Genomic DNA, 11,563 nt, shown 5'->3' on the forward strand with positions numbered 1-11,563 from the left:
ATTTGCTTTTTCTCTTGTTTACAGCCAAAAAGCATCAGTCCAAGGTATAATATATATAAATTGTATAAGTAAAGATACAATGTATAATACTTACTTGCGATAACTAAAAATGCATTCATACTAGAATTACCAGCCTCGCAGTCTCTGAAATCTCTAAAATAGCTAAAAGTAGGAAGTGTTTAATTGCACTCTGAGTAACTGATGGATTTCAGTCCATCTGTAATACTTAAGAGTTATCTCAGATAGCTACATCCACATTAACAAATAAGAAGAAAAAGGTCAAGTTCAAAGCACGCTGAAATCAATACAGCTCTAAATGTACTCATTTGAGATGAATCTAAAAAACCCACACATTAAAAAGTGCCAGCTAGACATTTTTCTAGGAACTGAATCACCTACCTACCAGCACCACAGGGCTCCAAAAAGCATTTCAGAGAGGAGGAAGATGTCCAACAAGAAGCCTTAAAAATTGAAGCCCTCAAAGCTGCAACAATGCATGAGTTCTGCCATGTACTTCCAAAGGCAAGGGAAAAATAGGGGCTACGCAAAAGAAAATTCAGCAAACTACCAACTGAAGGGCTGTTTGTTGTGCAGACTCTTCTACTTTCAGAGGGAAGACTATTTCCTTTCAACTTCATATAATTCTAAAAACATGAAAGAAAACATCAGTGTAGCAAGTCTGATCAGTAGATACTTGTATTTACTAATATTTGTTGACTGTAAGTAAAGAGTGAGACCCAAAGTCTTGGTGTAAAACCACGTAGCCCGAAATCTGACCCACTGCACGCAGGATTACAAGCAACAGCCATGTTCACACCAATATTATTTTGCAGGTTTTAAATCATGCCTTCGCTACCGAGCACACATTAAGGTTTGATCAACCCAACGCTTATACCAAAAAAGCAAAAGGTTGTAGCATCTGTATACAGGATTCTTTTGTAGGAAATGGGCGAGAAGGGCAAGTTACCTGCCTGACTTAGTAACTTTGAGGCTTCCCACAAGAACATGTAAAACCATTTCAAACATGATATAGCTTTTAAAATCTGATCCGTAGTTCATTCTACAGCCAGAACACATTAAAAATATGTCAGAATCTGTGCTCTTAAGTCACTGAAATTCATCAGAATCAATGGACCTGGAACCAAGTAAAACTCCCATCCAGATGAAAACACCTAATTCCTGCTAACCCTTTGGTGGGCTTTGTCTTAACATGGCACATACTATGGACTATACGGATCATTTCAACACAGACTTACTTAAAACAATGCAAAAAGTAGAAGATGTGAGGAAAGGGAAGAATGACAGAAAACGTGAGGTATTGCTGAGTAAGGGCAGAGTATGGAGGTACTACCAGGAGGTACAAGGAGGAAGGGATTTATAAGAATAGGATGCAGATCCACAGCAAACAGCACTGCCCTAAACAGTTAAAAGTAAAAGGCAGTTAAAAAAATATACTCTCCTCTTTATGGCTGTCATAGCTCCTGTTTCAAAGTCCATGTGCTTTTGCAGAGGCCATTCTTTCAATCAGGAAGGTCACAGTAATACAGCTGTAGAAGAACTGCAGCAGGTATTGATCTGGACTATTAAGTGCCCAGTTCATCGATACCGATGAATGGCGAAACAGCCCTGGCAGCCCCTCTTCACCTGTCTCTGAGACAGCCAGCTAGGAGGAATTTAAGACTGCATGTAAATTCATTTAACCAGGAATTTGAGCTCAGAGTAAAATACCAGCTGGATTTGCTGAGGTCTAACTCATACACCAAGGTAAGCTTAGGACAAACTCTTGAGGCTTCAGTACACTCAGCCAGGCTTAATTATAATGCAGGAAAGGGAGAGGTCCGTTTGCTGGGCTTTACAAATATGAAGTCTGTGGAAAGTAGTCTGTAAAATGGAATTTCAGTTACACCTGAGCTGGAACTAAAAAAAAATTCCCTTTTCTTTGAAGTCTTTGATGTGGGGTTGGAGCCATTAGTGCAGATTTCAAGCTCAGGATTGATTTTGGTCTGAATTGAACATCTGTTCCCTAACCGTGCCCCGGAGCCCAAGCAGAAACCAGCCCAAAGCCTAGCTTTGGCTTGCACTTTCTCTAAGTACGTGTAAAAACTTCTTGGATCTACAGAAAAGGACCGTTTAACATAAAAGCAAAGCAAAGACCGCGGTAAGGTGCACAAGCCCATCCCTGGAGCTGCTTGGCGGCGTTTGCAGAGGCAGAGCACATGCCACGAGTAAGGGTTGCTCAGCGGAGAGCCCTTAGTCCGTGGCCGAAACAAGAGTCGCTGCCAGCAATCTCTGACCTCTTCCACAAAACCTGACAAGCTGCACGGGTACGTGTAAACAAACAAAAAAGTGTACATGCCCAGCCGCGCGTAAAAGGCCAACCTGAGATCAGGGCTAACCTCAGAGGGGACAACGCGCCCGCAGCCAACGAAGGCAGCAACGGCGCTGCCTGTGGGATGCAGAGAGCTCACGGCAAAGCCAGACACCAATTCCCTGTCTCCCCGAGACCACGATAACGCCCAAGCCACGACACAATGCTCTTCTGCAATTTTTTAATGCGGCTTTTTCCTCGGAATAATACATCGTACTAACATACCAGACACTTGTCTAGCCTCCAAGGGCTGCTCTGCCCCAGCAGCCGCTGCGAGCTCTGGCCTGGCTGTCCGCACACCCTTCCCAAGCAGCACTTGGGGAGTAAACACTGTGGAAAACGCTGTGGAAAGTCTTTTGAGACCGCGGATCCTCCGTCTGCAGCGAGGCCTTTGCACGCTCACACCCTAGATGGCAGCACCATCCAAAGAATGGGCCTGGAAACCCACGCTGGGCCCACCGCACGCCTCCAGAAACCCGCTTTTTACCTCTCCGTAGTTCCTATTTGAAGGCCTCCATCTAAACGAAAATCAGTTCTGGAAGCCTGACCGAAAGGCGCGCGGTGCGAGCGCCACAGCGGCGGCGGACGCGTGGGACGCGAGGTCCCGGTTCGGCGCAGGCGGCGGGGACGCGGCTCCCCGCCATCGATCGGAGCCAGCCCGGGCAGGGCGCCCGGCAGAGAGCACGGGGACAACCGCCCCGCTCCGTCACCAGCTCCCCTTCCCGGCACAGTAACGGCGATTAACCTGCTGCGAAGGTACCGCCTTCGTGTAACTGGGAGGGCTGAACCCCCGCGTAAAGGTAACAGCCTCAACGTGGGGGAAATCTTGGTCCCCTTCCCTGCATAATCGTTTCCAAGTCACGCCCATCCCTTATAATAATTCTACTTGTTTCGGTACCGGTACACTTCTTGTCCAGCTCCCTCAATTTCTTCTCGATCCCCAAACAGGAAAGCCGCAGCCAAGGAGTGCGGAGCAGGCACCGGCACGGGGCGCGTGTGGGGAGATGCTGGGGGGGACAGCGATGGCCAGAAGAAGCTGCAGAGACGTTCCCGTTACACCCGCCCGACAGCAGCGTAAGCACACCCCGTCGGGATTTTTCCAGGGCCCACGTGGGAGCAGATGATGCCGGGCGCCGTTTCCACGCTGGCACACAGGACAGGCACCGCACGGGCACTCGCTTCGCTGTGCGAGGTTTGTCCAAGAGCTTCAAGCAGCCCAGGGAAGTCAACTCATACCGGAGCCCGATGTAAGCCCCGGAGCAGGATGGGGAGACAAAGACAAAAGGGTTTCCACCTTATTTACGTGCCAAGGTGAGACACCTGCCAGCCAGCAGCATCAGTGAACGCTGTGGGCAAGGCGAGCAAATGCGGGGCTGAACAGGCACACCCTGCCCACCTGAAGAAAAACAGGCAGAGATAAGGCTAGCAGGGACCCCTCAGCGTCCCCGTGGACATGCACGGCAAAAGCTGACGTAGCAATGAAACCCTACACTGTGCTATCTTCTCCACACCTCCCATACGAGGTGGCTTTTCCAAGACGAGACGAGGATCTCCCATAAAACCAGGCAGGTCATGACTTGGGACGTGGAGACTGGCCTTTCCTCCAAGCTCTGCTTGTCCCAACCCTTTCTTCTAACAGGGAGGAAGATGATGCCTGCTAACTTGTATCAGACATTTCTTCTCTCCCTGCCTGCGCTTGCACTACCCTCTGCTCTCCAGCTTCACCTGCAAACCCTGTGCTACCCTGAAGGATCGCAGTCACAGCTACGCTGAACTGCTGGGAGTGAGTTTTCCCAGACCTGGGGCCACACAGAAGAAAAGCAAGCACTCTATTCCACTCCTTATTTTGAAGGAGCATTAATATTTTATCATCAATTAATATTGACTTTCTTTCTTCATTTTGCATTTCTTGATCATGTCCTGTGTGGAAACAAAGTTCAGAGAAAAGAAAAAAAAGCAAATAATGTTTAATTTGCAATGTGTTATTGGTTTCATTATGTGAAATGCTAAGCCTGGATTTTACCACATGGATTAAGCGTCATTCTGGCAGATAACGGAAACAATATGTCCACAAATGTAAAACTGAGAATGAGATACAAGTTGCAGAAGCGGGAAAGCACACAGCATCACTCCGTCAGCTGCCTCGTGCATCACCCTGCAGCAGCCAAGGCATCAGCCTGAGCCTCACCCAGCTGGGCTGGGCAGTGCCACACATTGTACCAGATCACCTGGAAAGCATCTTGGCCATCTTGTCAGCCATTTCGTTGCTGTCTGAGGAGAGTTATCTTTGGGCTAGATATGCAAGAGTTACTCTTGTATAATGAAGTTATGATTATGGAGATTACACCAACTCTACTGATATATTTGAAAGCTTAAACGTAGGAAACTTACAGGATTAACAAAAAGTGACGGTTTCAGCACCAAGGGCCTGCAAAGCTGCCTTCAGCCACTGAGAAAGGAGGAAAGCAGGCTGTCAGGATGTATTTTGATTTTCACAAGGGACAGATGACAGCACATAGCTCTTTTAAGGATACAAATACAGCTAGTAAATTCAAAAGAGATTTTCTGTTCCATAGTTCTGTTCATCTGATGATCTTAGAGTTCATCAGCTAAAAAAAGCATCCATTCCTCATCAGTTGCACTAGCAGGCAAAGGCATTGTTCGGATGCAGACCCACCAGTGAAGAATGCAGACCCAGCCCTGCCGTCACATAGCACAGCCATTGGCACAACCTGCTGGATGCCACATACCGAAAGATAAATCTGGGCTAAAACACAAGCAGCAAAACTCCTCCAGAGCTTGGGAGAGCCAGGATTCCTTCCCTGCACCTTGGGCTGCCCATGTCACCTTATCTTTTCTCTGCTAGTCAATGTGGGGGCTCCTCTGCTTTTTTAAAGCATTTAGGCAGCAGTTGGATCACTGTCACATTATGGGTATGCGCTGGGGCAAGGCTCCCAAAACATGAGGGGCTGCACCACCACATGGGATTTACGGGGCACATCATCTCTGTTGGATTTTCTCCTCTTGCTCTCCACCTGCATGCTGTAAACATCAAGAGTGCTGCAGGTCACCCATCGCTGGGAGGTTCACCCCTCTTCTTTCCTGCTGCTGACAGGCTGTGAGGCTGCACCATGGCAAGGAGCTCCTCCGATTCACACTCCCAAGCGGTGGAAATGGGCACAGATCCATAAAGCAGCTGAAGATCTGGCTCCACTTGACAGCAGTTTTATCTGAGATTGCAATGAACTTGACTAGAGGGTGCCAGCTGGATTGCTCTGGGAACCGTATTTATAGATAACACTTGAAAGGACAAGTTCAAGGTGATGGCCCCTGGTGGCCCTCTTCATATTCCTTAGAGAGATCCTTATTCACACCTACCCGGGTGCTTGCCAGGCAGGTTGGAGAGATAGCAGATAATAGAGTTAAGGCACAAAGGTTTGGCAAAGTCCCCTCTTTCCACTTCTGTTTAGGTATCCTGTTAACTAGAACCATACGAACAAGCCTGAAATTGTAGAAAATCTTATCGTACAATCTGGTTTTTGTTCCTGACAAATTACACCCTGTTCTCCCTCCATGCCCAGATTTTATTTGCTACCAAACATCCGCCTTTGCAGAAAACAATTGTAGACTTCACCTGCACCTGCCCCCCCGTCAACACTTGGGCACCAGGAGCTTGCTTTCTTCTCCAGCCACCCGACAGGAGCACCGCTGCCACTGTGCACCACAGCCAACACCTGATCTGCAACACGGCTACACATTCTTCAGGCCAAAACTTCGTTCTTGTGGTCAGAGCAGTACATTTCTTTCTGTAAGCAATGAGATGCTCAGTGCAGTAACAGCGTATCAGCACTTTTCAGAGCCGTCATCCTCCTGCCTCCCAGCACAGCTCATGTGACTCGTTACTTGACTCTGGACATTTTGCTTTACAAAGAACATTTCAAAATCATTGGCAAGAGTCACCAGAGGGATTATTTTTGCTTGCTGAATGACTGGTTTTCAAAGGGGTAAAGGGACTGGGCATGGCAGTTAAATAATCCCAAGGGCTCTTTGCATTGCTTTAAAGCTTGGAGAAACTCAGAGATACTTTGAAGCATCAGCATCATCCCCATGAAATCCCCTGTGATAGAAACAGAGATGCCTCCACTGAGCCTAAGCTATGTACCAAACTATGGCTTAAAAAAAGCTATTCTTCTCCATACTAGTGCATCATGCCTTTATTCGGCAACTTAAGCCACTTGTTTTATGGAGCTCTAAGTAATACAGCATGTGGGCAGTGGTAAAAATGACTTTTTGAAGTCACCCAAGCCATCAGTTGGCCAGTACAGCCAATGCTGAACCAGGGACAGCAGGAATACAAAGCTACTCCAATCTAAGCTTAAGAGTTACTGTAGTTGAGGGCTACTTCACTTCACCTTCCAATGTTCCTGTACCACCTCTTGCCCATCACTTATTCCTTACATTCTTCAAGAGGGTCTCCTGCTGACCATCTGTACAGAGTCTAGGGGTCTCAGTGGAGCCTTCTAACTCCACATTAATTCAACTACCACAAGGACTTACGGGTCCACCCAGAGCATTGCACTGGGCAAGTTTATGGTTGTGTAGGTTGTGGGAATCTGCCTTTAGATTTGCCATCTCTGCTCAGAACAGCTGTGGCAAAATAGCTGCACGAGGGGGACAAAAAAGTTGACAGTGTTATCTCAAATCCACACGCACCAGTAAATGATGGGATGGAAAGTTAGTCTCATTTGAAAGCTGCTTGGTTAACATAGAAAGACAACCTGGTGGGTTACTCATCAGCAGTGCTGGGAACCTCATGCATCTTTGCACCTGTATAAACACCTTAATGAAATATAAATGCAGAACTTGCGTATCTGTAGATTCGATCACGCGATTTACTACAAGTGGTAACAGAGCAGCTTCTGATGCACTGACAGGTACCAGAGCTACCTGCCTTCTCAAGTCTGCCCCCATTTTTGGAACACTCCAGTGACAGCTCTGATCTGTCCAGCCCACCTTCTGGAGATGCAAGAAACCGTCAGCTGCGTTAAAAGTATTCCAGTATTGTCATAGTGATATCATAACCTGGGAGTCTAAGTACAAAAAAAAAAAAAAAAAAAAAAAAGAGAGAGAGAGAAAAAAACCACTGCAGTATGCACTTGCAAGAGCCTGTGGCCAACAGGTAGTATCTAGGTTCCTCCCAAACCAGAATATTTAATACGTTCAATATTATTTTTTACATTTGCCACTGGCTTTGGTTATGAGTTTGACATATCCTTGAAAGGAAAGATGCTTAGCCGAGACCTGCTGCTTAATCTCAGTGGAATACACAGAAGTCTGACTATTTCAGGAAGTAAAAAATTGAAGTAATGCAGTTCCAGTTCATAGCAAACAAACTCAGGCACTGGAACAACTTCAAAAATCTGCATTTCTGGAAATCTTAGACTGTAACAGAGTAACTCTAATCCACATTCTACTTTTAAGGCAATATCCCAGGTTTGTGAAAAAAACTTTTCAAGCCATCATTAGTCTACCTGATGCTTTTCTGAATCTTCAGCACAGACAGCATCCAGTAAGTGGAAAGTTTTAGACCTTTATAACTGATATGATTTTACCATTTGTCTCCAGTAAGTCGTACAAGAAATGGACATAACAGAGCTTTAACTGATTATATGTCTAATATGTGTTGATAGTTTCAGTTTTCTACTGTTTCCCCTCTACCAGATCACATCAAAATGTACACCAACAGAAGCTAACAGACAAAGTTTCCTCCAGATTTTGTAGTATCACTAACCAGTCTGCCACAGCATTAATGAGGAGAGGCTTTGGTCTTAATACAGAAGCACTTAGCTACTCCTAATTGGAATTTCGCCTCTTCGAAAACGGCATTTTTGTGACTTAAAGCCAAGCTCTGGCGGACACTTTCCTGTCATTTGGAGGTGGTGTTTCCATCAGCTGAGCAGAAGATGTAGTGCAAACATCCACCCCCAAACAACTCTGTTACTTCAAAGCCCATGAAACATGCAACACAGAGGTAAGAAATTGAAGTAGCCAAATTTGGGACCAGCTTCTACTTTGCAGGACTGTATATCCTTAGGAGGTTATGGAGTAGCAATTTTGATAGAACCACCTTTATGTTTCCAGAGGGGTACGCGCCTCATAGGAAAGGAAAATTGTCTGTTCCTAAGTTATCATCAGTGGTCAGTTGTTGTTGAGCAGCAGGTGTTACTTGGCAGCAAGAACACCAGTGTCTTTTACCCCCCCATGGATAAAACTGCATTGAGAAGGACAGTATAGAGTAAATCCTAGACTAATTCAGGTGGAAAGGGAGCCCAGGAGGTTACCTGGTCCAACTCCTGCTCAAAGCAGGTCCAAGAGCAGGATGCTCTTGGCTGTATCCATTCGAGTCCCGAGTATCTGCAGGGATATAGACCCCACAACCTGTGGGCAACCCAAGATTATGTTCATTTAAAAGAAACCCCACACGTATCATGTACAAGCACTTACCAGAAATATCTCGATGTTCAGAAAGGCTGCATTCAGCACGGGGAGATGCTCCTTGCGTAGAAGAGGTCGGAATGAGCCACGGTCACAAACAGGAGGAAGAAAACCAGGTGCAGGCACAGCTTGTGGGTGTATGCTTTAGGAAAGATCAAATCAACCTGAAAACTAACTCTGAAGGAACTCTTAGGCCTTCTTGTGTTGAAACTATTATTAAAGACCCCAGTTATTGGGATTTAAATATGTTGAACCCATTTCCCTGGAAAATTTCTACGTGGGAGAGGTGAATTGCCCATATTTTGGTAAATGCATCTAGGCGTAAGGAAATCTGAATTTTGGCAAGACCACATCCGAAGCTGTTACAGAGCAAGCAGCAACAGACAAATCAGTTTTTAAATCTACGACTCCAAGTGAGTTGCACCACTGCACTGTCACCTGTCAGCACACAAGCCTCCGCAGCTACAATATCCAGAGCATCTTAAGCAGTTTCCTACTCCAAAACCTACAATCATTTCAGTCATAAAGACTTTAAAATTCATTTTAGCAGATAAGAATGCACCTTCACTGATTCATGTTAACGACAACAGTATCTCCAGGGAGAGGGGAAAAAAGCCTGCCTACCCTGGGAGATCACAGGTGCTCTTCCACAGGAAGTCATTTAAATGTAGCCATGAAAGAGCAGACTTAACTGCATGAGCTTTTCCAGCAGAAAGGCTTAGAGATGAAAGAAATAATACAAACTGTGGTGCTGTCAGTAAGATGAAGAGTTGGATTACTGGCAGAAAATTCAATGCAAGTTTCCAGAAAATGGTCCACCTTAGCTGAGAAGTCCACTTGCCTCTAAGCATAATCCACATGTTTCTTTTTGTTGGTGCTTTTAGAGAGAATAGGAAAACAGGTTTTAGAAAACTTTTGTTGAAGATAGCATTAGTTATCTTCAGCTGTGCTTCATGAAATAGACATAGGGCAGCATCACTGTTGCCAACTTGTGGCAAAACTCTCTCCCTAGAGCTTTAAAATTTTAATTATACTCAAAAAAGCACAGTAGGTATTTTTAAAAAATAGCTACAGGACTGGCCTAAAGCATTCCAAAGATGCAAAGACTGTTGTGGTTTGAAAGTGGTCTACAGATCGTTGATTTGCCGAGAGGCAATGCTATAGACAACTGGAGTTATTAACTGTATGAGATCAAGTAATTACTCAAACAGGAGAACAAACTTGGTATTTTCTCCCCATCTTACTCTTGGTCTTGCATACTGCATTTTAGGTAAGTAAGACTCAAGGAATTAACTTCAAAACAAGAAAGCTAGGTTCAAACAGTTATCAATATAAAACCAAAAATATGTATTAATAAAGCAACAAATGCTAACCTTAGGACTTCCCAGCAGTGACCATATTCTGTGAGCAGACATACACGTGGCTGTATGGGCAGGAGCTGGAAGTGACCCTATCAAAACTCCAGTAGAAACCTAGAACAAGATTCTTAGTATATCTCATTTAAATCCAAACATTTTGAATCCTCTGTTTTGATGTTTTGTAGAAAGGACACTAGATGTACAAAATACCACCAGAATTCTTGTGGCTTGAGTTTCAGAGCTGGAGAAGCATCGTGAGTTTCTTCCTGACAAAGATGTGAGATAGTGTTACACCATGACAATACAAATGAGGACCCCAGTATTTCCTTTCATGCATAGCTTGCTGTTCTGTGGCATCCAGAACCAACTTTACCTTTACACTTAAAACAAAGTTGATACAAAAATGCTGAAACGTTACAAACCATGATTAAGAGTGGTCTTAGATGCCATCTTAAATTGATCAGTACTTTTTATACTGGAATTCAAGATTTTCTACAAACCATAGTGTATGCTCAACGGGCTCATAGCAGATTCCAACAAGGTCATACTCTTGTGCACTTTCCCACCACATCAAAAAATACAGCCCTATGTACAGTCCCAGTGTTCAAAAAACCCAGAGAGCTGCTATAACATCAGCCACAAGAGCAGCAGCATCACTCCTCAAAGTCACATAGGAAATGCTGGAATCTCATTACCCACTGCGAAACATTTAGCTTCCAAGTCTCTAATACAGAGCTAGGTGATGCTTCCATACTACAGAGAAGTGAATTTGCTTGGTTTATTCACTACTGCCCTTGTGAGCTTGAGACACATTTAGTTTTCCTTTTGAGATGGTCTGAAAGGGGCCCAGTGAGAGAATGACAGCAGAAAGCACCAGTGTTGACTACAGAGCCATTTCATAAGCTCTCAGAGAAAGTTTACCAGCCTCAAACTATCCACAGGAGTTACACACCAACAAGGAAAGCTTTAGAGACAGGCACAGCTACTGACAAGTGCCAGTGCCTTCCTCACTACCTGCAATAACCAGAGGATCTAGCACCAGCAAGCCACAGGGCCTTGTGGCTGCCCCAGACGACCACACCAGCCCCAGCTGGTGCAGCGAACTCAGCAGAACACATCAGGTGTGCATTCCTTACTGCTGCCAAAACACTACTAGCTCCAGGCTAACATTTGAAAGAAGCTGGTTTTTTTAGAAGTCATTTAAGAATACTTTCCAAATCCCCACTGGAACATTTTGCTGGCTAGAAGTGAAAAAATGTTAACATTAATTAAAAAAAAAAAAAGACATTTTTAACTTAAAAGCTCCTGTGAAATAAAGCTTTCCTTCATGATGAAATTCAAA

The 11,563-nt window shown here is 45.0% G+C and overlaps 1 long non-coding RNA gene across 1 annotated transcript in view; it reads right to left on the bottom strand.

The window, feature by feature from the left end:
* The window catches only part of LOC121232627, a 28,617-nt gene extending 19,406 nt beyond the window's left edge, over positions 1–9,211 (bottom strand). Inside the window, exon 1 of the long non-coding RNA XR_005931461.1 lies at positions 8,873–9,211. This is a non-coding gene — a long non-coding RNA (uncharacterized LOC121232627). The remainder of the gene's footprint in view (positions 1–8,872) is intronic.
* Positions 9,212–11,563: the final 2,352 nt, after the last annotated feature.

Source organism: Aquila chrysaetos, chromosome 25 (genome assembly GCF_900496995.4).
Source record: "Aquila chrysaetos chrysaetos chromosome 25, bAquChr1.4, whole genome shotgun sequence".
Taxonomy (NCBI): domain Eukaryota; kingdom Metazoa; phylum Chordata; class Aves; order Accipitriformes; family Accipitridae; genus Aquila; species Aquila chrysaetos.